This window comes from Mastigoproctus giganteus, chromosome 13 (assembly GCF_048544385.1).
Source record: "Mastigoproctus giganteus isolate SK-2022 chromosome 13, ASM4854438v1, whole genome shotgun sequence".
Taxonomy (NCBI): Eukaryota; Metazoa; Arthropoda; class Arachnida; order Uropygi; family Thelyphonidae; genus Mastigoproctus; species Mastigoproctus giganteus.
In genome coordinates, this window is record NC_143587.1 from 147628777 (window position 1) to 147644717 (window position 15941).

Genomic DNA, 15941 nt, shown 5'->3' on the forward strand with positions numbered 1-15941 from the left:
TTATTTACTAGTATGAACCAGAGCTATATTGCTCAGTATGTTCTACATTAATATCAATATTTGTAAAAGAATAAGAGAAGTTTATCTCGATATGATATGTAGAACACTTCTTGAGGCCGTGTGTGGATTAACACAAATTCAGAGGAAACCGTGTAGAACCTTATTAAGTGATAAGGTTCTACCTAATAAGGTAGAACCCTATCACTGCAAGAAATGTTGTATACTAGGTCATTTATTTGTGTTTCGAACGAGGAAAGGACTGAGCGATTGTTCAGTATAGTGTGTAATTTCCATATTGGCCTGGCTACAGTTTTAAATTCTGCATCTTTAAAGAATCTGTTAAGTTGTTTGTGCCACTGTTCAACATTTGGGACAGAAATAAAGTATTTTTTGATATTACTATGGTTGGTGTATTTTTTTGCATTCTTTCGTTAGGTTGTACCCTAATACTGTCTATATTGTAGCAAGTTTGTAACCCCTGTTAAAGAATCTGCTGGTTAATATTTGTATTTCTGAGCCCAAAGCAGATTCCATCGTTGAATATTTATAAGCATTGAGAAATTGATTAAAGATAATTTGATCTTTTGTAGGTGAGCGTGTGATAGATGCTATAATGCAGAATCATACCAGTGTTTGTAGGTTTATGGTAGATGTTAAAATGGTTTTATTTGTATCCCGAGTAAGCATGAAATTTAGAAAATTTAATTACTTAGTATCCATATTCTCCCTCCCCAATTTAAATTTGAGTCTAGAATGAATATTAGTAAATGAAGGTAAAATGTCTTGGATAGTGCTACTATTGGTAACGACGAGAACATCGTCTAAATACCTCCAATATTATGTGATACAGGGTAGAAAATACATTCAATTGTTGAGAGATAGATCTCCGATATTAGGCTGCTCAGGCTTAATCCCATTGGCAAACCAAAAATTAGTATGTATACTTTGTCTTGAAAGGTGATATAGTTGGCTTCAACTAAGAGTTTATTTAAGTGAAAAATTTCCTTAATAGGAAGCTTCGTATAAATAGTCGGTATCAAAGTATTATTTAACTTATCCCACAGAATATCTAATGTCTACTTAACGTTTACATTTGTATATAACAAGATAACATCTAGTAGCGAGAAAGAATTATCACTACCGCCAAGTCATACAGTCCTTAAGGTCATTAGCATTAGTAGAGGCATATGATGCAAGAAAGCAAGCTTATGCAGCATCAGCCAAAAAAAAAAAAAAAAAAAAAAAAACCTTCCACTTCATCCCTCCGTTCGTTCGAAATACCTGTCCAGCTGAGCCTTAAATTTATTTAGGCTATCAACTTCCACAACAAGGGACGGAAGTCTGTTCCACCAACTAACTACCCGCTGGCTAAAGGCAAATATCCGCACATCTATCCTACATCTGTCTTTCCTCAATCTGAATTTATGCCCTCTAGGTGATTATTCTGAGCAAGAGGAAGAATCCCATTGGCACTGAGCATGCTCAATCCATTCAAGGCGTTATACACTTCTATCAGATCACCTCACCGGTGCCTTGTCTCCAGATACTGTAATTTGCAAAATTTAAGCCTTTCTTCGTAAGAGCAACCCTTTGTTCCATTCACTAATCTTGTTGCCCTTCTCTGTATTCATTCCAGCAGCTCTACATCCTTCTTGAAATGAGGCCTCCAGACCTGTATACAGTACTCAAGGTGTGGCCTGACCATTGCCTTATACAAGGGAATAATCACCTCCTTATCCCTGCTAGAAAAATTCCTGTATATCATTGATAAGACACCATGACCTACTCTTGCAGCCCATCTGCACTGCTCAGAGAACTTCATATCTGCCTGCACAATTACCCCCAGGTCCTTTTCATTCTCTACCACTGTCAGTGTAGTACCACAGAGTTCATACGTTGCTCTGGGGTTGCTGTTCCCCATATGTAGTACTTTACATTTGTCAATGTTAAACTTCATTTCCACCTCTCAGCCATCTGCTCAACCTTTCCAGATCCTGTTGTAGCAGCATAGCATCAGTAGCGTCCTTAACAACCCTGCCAACCTTTGTATCGTCTGCAAACTTGGACATTAAGCTTGATATACCATCATCAATATTATTTATAAATACAGAAAACAACAATGGACCCAACACTGAACCCTGAGGGACTGCACTAATAACATTAGTCCACGATGAGCAGTGTCCATTAATTACCACTCTCTGTATTCTGCCACTCAACCATCCCTTTATCCATAGCAACAATTTGCCACCAATGCCACACTGCTCCAATTTGTGCAGCAGTCTTCCATGTGCAACAGTATCAGAAGCCTTTCTAAGGTCCAAATATATAATATCAAAGTTATTCCCTGCATCCAATTCTTTTGTGACTACATCATAGTATCCAATCAAATTGGTCAGGCAAGACCTTCCCTTAACAAAACCATGCTGTGTCTGAGCTATAACTGAATTCTTGTCAAGATGATACTGCAGTGCTTCTTTAACCAGTGCTTCCATTAATTTTCCTGGAACAGAAGTTAAACTCACAGGTCTATAAATACTTGTGTCAGCCTTTGATCCTCCTTTGTGAACGGGGGTTATATTTGCACATCTCCAGTCTGTGGGTACCTCCCCTAGGTCCAAGGAAGCTCTCATAATTATGGCTAACGGATTGCTTACTTCCTTTGCTGCCTCCTTTAATATAACTGGATAGATCCCATCCACCCCAGGTGCCTTTCTTGTATTTATCTTCAACAATTTCTCCTCCACTTTACTCTCAATTATTACAAGATCATCTAGCTCACTGCCAGTGTTTACTTCATCTATGGAATTCCTCTTCCTGAATAACTCCTCATGTGTGAATGTAGATGCAAAATATTGATTTAGTTTGTTAGCTACCTGAGCAGGATCATGAACAGTTGAACCATCGATATCAAGTGGACCAATCTGATTTATCCCCTTCCTTCTAGAGTTTATTTAAGTAAAGAACTCTTTGCTGTTTTTCTTTGCATCCCTTGCCAAAAATTTCTCGTAATCTGCCTTCGTTGCCTAACCTCCTTTGTAACTTGGTTACAGATCCTGAATAACTCCTCATGTGTGAATGTAGATGCAAAATATTGATTTAGTTTGTTAGCTATCATAGGCTTATATCGATCATAGGCTTCTGTGTCACATGTTAATTTATATGTATCCCATGCATTTTTCTTCTCTGCCATATGTCTCATTAGTTCATCTGACATCCATTTAGGCCTGAACCTTGAACAATATTTCTTAGTTGGTATGTAAAGCCTAGTAGCTTCCAAGATAAGTTCTTTGAATGCTTCCCATTTTGAGTTTGCTGTTGGTAACATCATCAGTTGGTCCCACTGTATAGAATTTAAATACTGTCTCAGACCATCGTAGTTGCCTTTACGAAAGCTATAACCCTTCCCTTTACCCCTGATGGTTGTTACCTCCTTGAGTAAATCCCACTTCAGCACAATGTGATCACTGCCACATAGTGGTTCCTGTATCTGCAGATTCTTAATGCATGAAGAATCACTACTGATAATCAAATCAAGAGTATTGCTCCCTCTAGTTGCCTCCCGAACATGCTGATTTAGAAAACAATCATCCAATAAATCCACAAAAGCCTTGCTAGTGTGTGAGTGACCAACCCACAAATTCCAGTCAATATCTGGGAAATTAAAATCCCCGATTATAAGACTCTCTGATTTACTGGCCCACTCCATTTCCCTGTACAGTTTCTTATTATACTCATCAGAGTCATTAGGCCTATAGCACACTCCTACTCTCAATTTTGATCTCCCAGTGCCTATGTCACACCAAACTGACCTGACACTGCACTGTTCAGCGATGTCCACTGACTTCACTTCCTTGGATTTTATGTGTTTCTTAACTAATAGCATAACCTCTCCTCCCTTCCTATCCTGTCTATCCTTTCTGTAGACGTTGTACTCCCCAAATTCCAGTTCTGCATTACTTATATCTGTGTGACACCACGTCTCTGATATCCCAGCAATATCCGCCTTTGATGCTTTTAGCAATACCTCAAAATCATCAAATTTATTTACCAAACTCCTAGCATAGGAGTTTGGTAAATAAATTTGCACTAAATTTATAAATGGTAAATAAATTTGCAATACATGCACCTGTTCTTTTTCTTAGCTACCCTAACACAACCCACGTGTTTACTTGTACCCCAATGACTCCCAGCAGTCTCTGAAATATCCTGCATCTTATTTTCCAGGCTGCTGCTCATTCCAATAGAAGCAGTGCAAGAATCACTTTCACCTCTTCCAGTGGCTACTGTTAATCTATTAGTCTTTGTATCCCTCCAATCTAGCAGTTTTCCGACCCACCTAACACTGCCTCTATAGCATCAGCAAACATTCTTGCACCTTTTCTATTTCAGTGTATCCCATCCCTGTAGAAGCAGTCTCTCCTGTTAACAAGTACAGACCAGGCTGAAAAAAATTCTACCCCTTGAGCCTTTCACAATCTTTCCAGGGCCGAATTGATCGACATGGCTCTAATCATATACTCCCTCTTATCGTGTCTGAGCAGAATTGCAGACACTTTCAAATTCAACCCTAATTGATATAATCAAAACTATTACATTAGGGTCACTCAGAATGTTAATTCATATACCCATGTGTATTGTGTCTGTAAATTGCATGTTTTCTGCTCGATTTGCCTATTTTGCCCAACAAAAAACCCCAGTTTCTTTGGGGGGAACCTTGCTATCTACGCCTGTGGCCCACTAATTTAGCCACAGAGTGTAAAAAGTTTATAAAAGTTCCTCTCATCATCAACGGGATTCAAAACCGGGCCTTTTCCACCCGGTGTGGGGAGGACGATGACGATACCACTGTGCTACACACACACAGATTAAACTCTATACAATAAAGAAAATAGAATGAGGCATAAGCAAAAATGTATTAATGGCAGAATATAACATTGGATCATCAACATGTTTATGTTTTTTTTATATGCAGTTAATAAAATTACATTCTTAATCTCTCTGTTTCTTGTTTGGCCTAATTATTTCTGCATTAAATACATTAAAAATAAAACTTTCTAGATAACAGAAAAATTGAAATAACGTCACCTTGAATCCCTGATCTACTAACTGCAGATAAAGATTCCATTCCAAAATCACAACCTCACAAATGCTCTCACTGAAACAACTGGTGGGAGATGCAGATTACTCTGATGTCAAACATGAGAAAAACTGTGCTTGAACAACTTGTGCAAGTTTCCCACTACTGGTAATCTAATGTAATATAAAAGACTGAAAGCCAAAGCAAGGAAAATTAGGCACAAAGTCAAACATGACTCCTGGATTGTATTTTCCACAATTTTCACTGAAGACACTGACCCACAGTTCTTCTGGAGAAAAGTACAAACTAAATGGAAAATTCATTTGACTACCCTCTGCAATCCACTAGAATGTGAAAGATCTGTCTGTACCTAAAGGAATTGCCAGTGCATTAGCAGACTCATTGTCTACAATACCTCTTCTGCCTGCTACTCTGTCTCCTTTCAAAATTCCACAAAATGAACTTCTCCACACATCTTTCGCTTTTGTACATTCAACCATTCTAAATATTTACATTAACAGAACTTAAGAAATCTTTAAGTAAATCTTCACATAGTGCCACTGGCCCATCCATTACATTATGCTATAACAATTACTTGAAGCGGACTTATGTACTCCACTGATTTTCTATAATTGGATATTCTCCGAAAATGTGTATCCTCTTTCCTGGTACCATTCTTTCATTCTTACCTCACTAAAATCTGACAAAGATCCTTCCTTGATTCAGAATTATAGACCAATATCCCTTACAAGCTGCATGGGAAAAATTTTTGAGAGAATGGTTCTTACGAGGCTCACTTGATCCTGGAATATTTTATCAGATCATCAGTATGGCATTCAAAAGAACAGATTTTTTCAGCACATACTCATTAAAGCTGAATCCCATATTCACAACACCTCTGTAATGAAACATCTAGTCATGGTTGATTTAGGTATTGAAAAGGAATTTGACACTACCTGGTAATATGGTGTTATTGTTGACCTTTACCATCCAGGGCTAAAGGTCACCTCCCAAGAGGTAGTTCAGAATTTCCTATGCCTGTGTTCTATTCAGGTCTGCTATCAGAACATGCTGTCTACATCTCATATTCAGGAAGGAGTACCACAAGGATTTATACTCAGTGCAACCTTTTTTGCGATTAGATCAACAGCATGACATGAGACATCCCCAAAACTGTTAAAGTTTACATGTTTATGGATAACCTCACCATTTCCTGCCAGTCCCAAAGTATGAAACATTGTTGAACACCAACTCCAACTTTCCATAACCAAAACTGAATCCTGGACCTCACACATAGGATGTCAACTAACAGAACCTGACCTGCGCGGTGAACTGATTGAGGTGTATAAGGCCTTGAATGGGTTCAGCACGCTTAATTCTGATGGGATCCTTCCACTTGTTCAGATTACGAACCTAAGGGAGCATAAATTCAAATTAAGAAAAGACAGATGTAGATTAGATGTGCGGAAATTTGCCTTTAGCCAGCGGGTGGTTAATTGCTGGAACAAACTTCCATCTGTCGTTGTGGAAGTTGATAGGTTGAATAAATTTAAGGAGGAACTAGACAGGCATTTGGAGGGAATGGTGTGATTTTTTTTTTTTTTTTTTTGGCTGATCCTGCATAAGCTCATACATTTGCTTTCTTGCATCACATGCCACTAATACTACTACTACCTTAGAGACTACAGTCAAACAATAATCCGATACCACTAGTCAGTACCATCAGACTTCTGGGTCTGATGTAGAGTGCAAATAACATTTCCAAGCACGTCACTCATCTACAAACTAATTGTCTGAAACAGTTGAACATACTTTGGTCAGTCTCATGCCTGACATGGGGTGGTGATTGATATACCTTATTACTACACCTTTACAAGTTTCTAATCTGTTCATATTTAGATTATGGTTCTCTAGTATATGAATCTGCTAGGAGAAGGGCTAAAACGTCATCCAGCACAGTGCTCTAAGGACAGCCCTAGGAGCTTTCAGGACTTCCCAGTCAAAAAGAGGCTTTATAGTGAATAGCATGATCCCCCATTTATACCTTTGAAAAAAAAAAAAAAAAATTGATGTCTCACTTTGCTGCTAGGACCTGGAGGTTCCCGTTGCATCATAATTGGGAGTGCTTGTATATATCAGGGGTGGCCAACTTAATTTGCGATGCGATCTACTTTTTCTGCAAAATGTGTTGGGATCTACCATCTCAAGAATTTGCATATGGTTAAAAAAGTTAATCAACACATATTGAAAAATGTATATAAATTTTAAAATTAAATACAATTCAGAATTCTTATTTTAAATTCATACATACATAAATTTTTAATTTATGTGAAGTTTGTCTTCATGTCATCTGCTAAGCTTTCAAAATCGGGAATATACTGTGATAAGGACAACTGTAAAGAATCTTATGAATGCAAGTCCGTAACAGTAGAATAATTATTCATCTTTGTTTGTTTCAAATACGAAAAGGCCGATTCACATAGATATGTGGAACCAAAACAGGAATTTAAAAGTTCACTGCATTTTTTACATTTCGATACTTTTCTCTGCAAACATATTTCCAAAAGTCTTTTTCAGATGATCTGGCTTTTAGGAAGATATCATTTTGCAATGTAATAATTTCATTTTCAAAGAATATTTTCTCAATGTGAAAAATCTCAGCGTTTTTTTTTTTTTTTTTTTTTCTGCAGTTTGCTTCGTATCTAAGTCAACATTAAATTGATAAGAAATATATTGAACAATGTCTTCAATTGTTTTAAAAATCACTAACTCTGGTTTCATAATCATCCACAACTTTCTCAATTTCAGAAACATATTTCTCACTATTAAATTCAAAAACAGGATATTTTTGCAAATGTGATCTTGCAGATTTGCAAAATTATCAAATTTTTTTATTTGAGATTCTTAGCCATTGCCAAATAATGATATTTATATGCAGAAATACTACTAATCATGTCACCCACATTTTTATTTTTTTCTTGTAATTCCAAATTCAGATCACTTAATTTACTGGTAAAATCTACCAAAAAGCCACATCACACAACCACTCCATATCTTGTAGCTGCTGATAATCATCTCCCCTTTGATCAACAGATTTTTTAAATTTCATTCAGCAAATTTTGAAATCTCTGTAGAAACTTATTCCGATTCAGCCACCTCACATCTGTGTGTAATATCAGATCTGGTTCATTTTCATCGAGTTGCATTTTGAAAAGTCTCCTTTGAAGAGATTGTCCTCTGATTCACGATTTCGAAAGCAATGTCCATAATACTTTTAGTATTTAATCTTTTGTTGGCTAACACTTGTTGGTGGATGATACAGTGGTAACTCAAAAAATCTCGGAATTCATCATCCTTTTGGCACAATGCAATGAATCCGTTAAGATGCCCCGTCATGATGCTTTAGCTCCATCTGTTGTTATTGATATGAGCTTAAATAGTGGTAAATTAATTTTTTCAATAAAATGTTTGAATGCGTTAAATTATCAAGACCTCCAGTTCTTTCTTTTAACAAAACCATATTCAGCAGCTCTTCTGTAGTAGCAGGATCATACTAATAAAAATGACCAATTGAGCTATATCACTGTAGATTCATCCAGTTGTAAATAAAAGGACACACAATTGTTCGCTCACATTTTTACTCATTTTTTCGATGCATCATATCACAGTATTTTGAGATAATTGCAGATCTTGAAGAGCACTTTTATTTTCGCTTTTGTTCTTAAAATTTCAAAAAATAATCTGTTATTTCTAAAAATAAGTCTTTGATGAATTGACCATCAGAAAATGGTTTGCATTTTTTTGCAAGAAGATGACTCACTTTAAATGATGTTACAGTTACTGCTTTAGATTGTAAATGAGGTGCCCTGAAGAAATTTTGTTGTGCGAATAATCTGGATTTAAGTTCTTTTAATTTATTTTTTCTAAGGTCAGTATTAGGCAGAAAATCTGATTGGTATTTACTATGGAGTGCATTGAAGTGTCTTTCTAAATTTCATTTTTTTGGGTATAGCCATGGAAGCATTGCAAATCAAACAACAACATTTTTCTTTTATCATTACAAAAAGGTATTCTAGTTCTCACTCTTGATGAAAATTATACGTTTTACTCTTTTTTGTAGTATCCATTTTAAATTAACAAATAATATATGTCCAGTTATTAATATTATGTAAGCTAAATAAGAATTCGACACATACACTATGCTCTCCACAATGTAACTGTGTGAATTTTCACTTGACAAGCCTAGTGGCTGCTCGGCGACAAGAGTAGTCACACAGTTCAATGGATTTGTGATAAGTGTATGCAGTGGGGTGCATAATAATAGTAGCATTTAGATTTTGACTAATCTATAGGTGCCTCCATAGCCAGGTAGGCAGGAGCAGCAGTGCATAGTACACGCTTCTTGATTAGATCGGGATTCGAGCCCGTGACCACCAAATACGGAGGATGCGAAAAGGTCAGAGAAGGACCACCACATATCTGCATAGCAATATGGCCTTAGTTGCTAATACTCCTAAAAACCAAATAACAAACAAACAAACAAACTAATCTATTTTTTATATATATTTAAACGTCATTAACAACTGAAATTAAAGCCGCGATCGACTTGTTGGCCACCCCTGGTATATATAATATTCAATGTGCCTTAAAGCTAGCACTTGACCAGATTGTTGATTATTTCACCTGCTCTACTCTGTACTGACTCTCTTAGTGCAGTTTTAGCCATAACAGAGAATTTCCCTTCCTATCATCCTACACTGAAAACTATTTGCTATTGGTTACTATCTTACAGCGAGTCCAATCAGTCAGTAAGATTTTTCTGAATCCTGGGTCATTCTGGGAAATGTGAGTGCCAATTTTGCACTAAACAACTTCTTCCCACATTCTCACATCACTTTCCGGTTTTTATACAGATTACAAGCCTATAATTTGCAAGGCCTGTTGTAACAACTAGTCACAGATTTGTAAAAGTAATATCAAACTTTACCAGATAAAACAAGATCCAAATTTGTGGCAGATTCAGATTCTGCTTCAGATTCAGATTCCAGATTCAGACAAAATAGATGAGAAGAAATAGTATTATCAAGATTGAGAATTGGGCATACTCATCTTACACATTGCATTTTTATTATAGGGAGAAAATCCACCCCAGTGCACATCCTGACACACTCAACTTATGGTCTACCAGAAAGTGACAGACCATAAGTTGACACACTCAACTTATGGTCTGTCACTTTCTGGTAGACTCTTTACTTATCCATCCCTTCAGGCACCTGTCGGTCATTCATTAGATTAGGAAAGCTCAGATTTTATCCAACTTTCTTAGAAATCATGTATAGAAGAACTAAATAATATACTTGAACTGTTCTGGTCTATACGCATGTATGTAATTCAATATTTATCATATATAGGAAATAAACTATGAACAGGCACAAATTGGCCTCAGTAGCCCTCATGTCATTAAACATCACACCAACAACAACAATTCCTATTCACTCTGAGGTTAGAGGTTACCTCAGGTTGAATAGGAATTTCAAAAAGGTTGGATGCCTGAAAATGCTAAAATACTAATGTAAAAGCTGTCATCAAGGAGAATATTTTTTTATCATATTATCCTCAAATTGCACATCTTTGATCCAACCATTTCCATTCTTAATATTTAAGAATTTTAAATGATGTTATCAAAATCTATGAGAAAAATAAAATTGACAGTCTATTCAGCTAGGGATGTTTAAAAAAAAAAAAAAAAAAAAGAAGAGAAAGAAAGAAATCGCATTTAAAGATGCTGTGTGGTGCATTTCATGTGTTATGGGATAAGGTAACAACCACACTTTTAAAATTGTTTCTGCATAATATTATCCAGGATTAAAATTCAAAAATTCTAGAGATACTGAAGTGAATTTCTTGGAATTTACATTAGATAAAGGTGACTCTTCAGAATTTGTGAACTGTGTGAATCGATGAGCTAATTGAGAATGACAGAGGAATAGATGGAATGTGATAAAAATAATATCTTTATCAAACTTTAACAGATTCTGAGAAATCAATGTTGTTAGAGTAAAAACTGTGAGACAATAATGTTGTCAGCTGAAAATATGAAAAAAATGATTCTGAGGCTATTTCATGTAAAAATCTCATAAATTTTATGATAAAAAGGTCATATACTACTGAGCAGGAAATACTCCAGATGTATAGGATGAAGCGAAATTTGGAAAGGAAAGGCATAGCTAGCAAGATCATAAAAATAACATTGATGGTTCTTTTTAAAGGAGTTGTATCATCCTCTCCTTAAGTTCTGCAGATGCTCTTGCAAAAGATCCTGATGACAAGCTATTTTGCCACACCCCTATCTTTAGATCAAAAAGGATTTCTCATTAAATACAATTTCACATGTTTTATTATTGCATGATACATTTTTTGATATTTTTAAGAAACTGAGTGTGCATTGCAAATTCTGATTTTTGGTATGAGAATCGAGAAGTAAAATGCATTCATTATGTTTATGTTATTAAATATTTAGGATTTATGTAATGTGTTATTTTTTTATGTTTTCACATAAACCTACATGTTTTCAGTCGATACAAATTAGGACAGAATACTTAATACATTCTTCACTTTTTTTAAATTTGTATATACATATATATACAACCTTGATATAAACCCTTCTTTTGTATATTCAGTGCAACCTTAACAAAAGCTTTGCCAGATTCAGATGTTTTGCATGATAGTATAGAATCTGTGTGGTGTGAGATAGTTGGAAGCAAAGGTGTAATGAGAGTGGGAGTAATCTACAGGCCAGGTGACTGAAGATTATGATGAGAGCCTCTACATACAAATGGAATGGGAAAATAAGTGTGAATGTCTTATTTTAATTTGCCTCTAATTGATTGGGGCAAATGGGAAGGTGAAACTTGAAATGGGGGACAAATTTTTTTAATTAACTAAATGATTGTTATTTGTATCAACATGTCAGGGAAAGTACTAGGGAAAAGAATATTCTAGACTTGATCATCACCCATTAACCACATGACATAATAGAGCTGACAGTACAGGAACTGGTAGCAGGAAGTGCCATGAAGTTCTGTGGTGGATGATGAAGAGAGAGAGAGAGAGAGAGAGAGAGATAGCAGTAATTAAAGGCAAAGGAATGGGTTATAATTTCAGAAAAGGAAATTACATTGCCGCTTTAAGGTGTTACATGGCCTCTATTAACTGGGTTGATATCACACAGCGAGCGAATACAATTGAATTATGGTATACCTTTTAAAACATTAGTCACAGAAGCCTTGAATGAATATATACCATTAAAAAAAATACTCCTTGAGGAGGATTCCAAGTTGGATGAATAATGAAGTTGCCAGATTACTTGAGCAGAAAAAGACTACATGGAAAAGTTAGAGCAATAAAAAGTACTGAAGCCTATAACAGCTACAAATTGATCTGTAATAATGCCACAGAAAAGGTCAGGCTGGCAAAGACTGATTATGAGAAATTGCTGGTAAAGAGAGCAAAGAGCGGGGATAAGGAATTCTTCACATATATAAATGCAAAGAAGAGAAGGACAAACCAGATCGGACCCTTATGTAATGGATGTGGGATAGTATTAGATACTCCAGCTGATGTTGCAGGTGAACTACTTTGCATCGATATTTACAGAAGAAAAACCCTTTTATGTCAAAGAGAAATTATTGAAGTGAAGTTGAAAAATATGTATTTAATGATATTGAAATTTCACATGATTATTTAATGAAAATACTTTCGAGCCTACAGGCAAGTAAGGCTTCTGAAGTTGATGGCATGTACCCTATAATTTTAAGAGAAGCTGCAAGTGAGTGCATTGAACCATTGAGGCTAATTATGAGAGCTAAGTAGAGCCATGCACATGAGCAACTGGTAAGACATGTCAGTTGCTCGTGTGCATTAAGTTTTTCCAATATGAAGCTCCCTATTCACGAGTCCATTATAAATGGGCTGGTCACAATTCAGTGATCATTGAATGTAATATATATATATATACTGAATGTGGATATATATTAGCATATAGCATTAGCATTAGTTGAGGCATATGATGCAAGAAAGCAAGCTTATACAGCATCAGCCAAAAAAAAAAAACCCTTCCCATTTCACCCATCCGGTCATTCCAAATGTTTGTCTAGTTCAACCTTAAATTTATTTAAGCTATCAACTTACACAACAACAACAGATGGAAGTCTGTTCCAGCAATCAACTGTCCGCTGGCCAAAGGCAGCAGGCAGTTGATTTCACACATCTATTCTACAACTGTCTTTCCTCAATTTAAATCTATGCCCCCTCAGGTTCTTAGTCTGAGCAAGCGGAAGTATCCTGTCAGTATTGAACATGCTCAAACCATTCAAGGCCTTATACACCTCAATCAGTTCACCTCACAGGTGCCTAGCCTCCAGATGCTGCAACTTGCAGAACTTAAGCCTTTCTTCACCCCATTGTTCCTCTCACCAATCTCTTTGCCCTTTTCTGCACTCGTTCTAGCAACTCTATATCCTTCCTAAAATGAGACCTCCAGACCTGTACGCAATACTCAAGGTGTGGCCTAATCATTGCCTTATACAAAGGGATAATCACCTCCTTGTCTCTGCTAATATATATATATATAAAACTTTTAAGAGATAGAATTGAAGATAAACCAGATAGGTTATGGCAAATGCACCAAAGCACGCAAAGCAGCAGCAATGGATGCAAATGCAAGTATATACATATTAAAAAATATGACAAATAAAAATAAAAGCGATGGTAGTACGAAATGTCTGGAAAGCCATAAGCCAAAAAGGGAAGATAGCCGAAAAAGTGTAACCTTTAAAATAAAAATGTGGTAACTATTAAAAAATAAAAATAACAGCAGCCTACATCAGATAAAAGCGGGGAAAAATTTTTACAAAAATACCTCGAAATGAGGAAGAGAGGCAAATATGCCATTAATATAAAAAAAAAAAAAAAAATCAAATCTGATGACCGAAAAAAGTAAATATTGATACATGATTAGGTATTTCATCGGGGGGGGGGGGGGGACTACACCCAACTATGCATCAAAGGACTGCATTTCCATATTTGCCTATAGCTATGTAAGGGAAAATTTTAAAATATAAACGAAAAGGAAAGATATCTCTTACATAGTATGGACAAGGTAGTTCCTATGCAGTTTTTAAGAAAGTAAAAATTTGTAAAAAGAAAATGAAAAGCTGGAAGATTAAACAATTGTACCTGAAAAAGGTGACAAGAAAATACACGAGGTTAGACCGATAGCGACTTTGGCACTTATAATTATATATACATCTGCATCCTTTGCTGCTGTTTTGCGCACTCTGGCGCATTTGATTTGTCAAAACCATTTCTATTTTTCTGTTTTCTCTACTGGTTTTAATTAACTATTTATATCAATTTTAGCACGATGCTATACTTAAACTACAGCCTTTTCTGTTTTATTTCTTTTATAGTTCTGTCTGTTGCGCTTCTTGCCACATTTTTCTTACCTTTCATGTCTGAACTAAATTCATTCTAAATACATAGTCTATTGAGGTCACTAGTCCTCCATTTTATAGCTCTCTTTCACAGTAGTTGCTGTATTATTTAACAGATTTGTCCCTACCTGTTACTGTTTGATATGCAGCTATCGGTCTAATCTTGTCACCTTTTTCAGGTATAATTGATTAATCTTTCAGCTTTTCATTTTCTTTTTACTAATTTTTACTTGTATTTTTCTTTTTTTAAAAACTGCGTAGGGACTACCTTGTCCATACTATGTAAGAGATATCTTTCCGTTTCGTTTATATTTTTTAAATTTTCCCTTACATAGCTATTTGCAAGTATGGAAACGTAGTCCTTTGATGTATGGTTAGGTGTAATCCCCCACTGAAATACCTAATCATGTACTTTGCCGTCATCAGATTTCATTTTTTTTTTATTTTTATTATTATTAATGGCATATTTGCCTCTTCCCCGTTTCGAGGTATTTTTTGCGGAAAATTTTTCCCGCCTTTATCTGATGTAGGCTGCTGTTATTTTTTATTTTAAAGGTTACCACTTTTTCGGCTATCTTCCTTTTTGGCCTGTGACTTTCCAGATGTTTCGTGCTACCATCACCTTTATTTTTATTTGTTATATTTTGTAATAGTACATGATTTGTAGAAAGAACCCAGCAGCTATAAGGAATGTAGATAATAATATAGACTGAGTATGGGGTAAAGTATTGTCTAAGGAACCATCTGTAAAACCCATAGTAAAAATGCACATCAGTACCTGTAAAGAAAATATTATGAAATAAGTTAACTGAAAGTGCTTAGTGTTTCGATTATGATGATTTTGGCATTTTCTTCAGGAGTCTGCCGCCAAAACCAAGGGAAATGCAACAACTAGGTAAGGCCTCTGCTTCGAACATGAGATATACTCAGTACATAATAAATTATAGAGATTTAAGAAATTAACAAAAGTGTGAAAAGGTTTAATAACTGACGTATATCTTGTGGCTGACCCTACAGAGGCGGAGATAAAAAATTAATACCCAGCGTAAAAAATAAGGAAATATATTACAAAGCAAGAAAGAAATGAAATGAAAATTAAGTTTTGAAGAAAGAATGAAATGAAGTTAAAATAAATAAATAAAACTGATTTATTTTAACTTCCTTTTATTCTTTCTTCAAAACTTAATCATTTCATTTCTTTTTTGCTTCGTAAATTATTTCCTTATTTTTTACGCTGGTTATTATCTTATTATCTCATCTTTTTATCTCATCCTCCTCTGTAGGGTCAGCCGCTAGATATACATCAGTTATTATACGCTTTCCTCACTTTTAATTTCTTAAATCTATAATTTACTATTTACTGAGTATAT

General features: G+C 35.5%; 1 protein-coding gene across 1 annotated transcript in view; it reads left to right on the plus strand.

Annotated features, from left to right (window-relative positions):
* Nucleotides 1-15941, plus strand: part of LOC150076513 (muscle calcium channel subunit alpha-1-like) — a 1171392-nt gene that overhangs the window by 193052 nt on the left and 962399 nt on the right. The gene's annotated exons all lie outside the window — the stretch shown is intronic.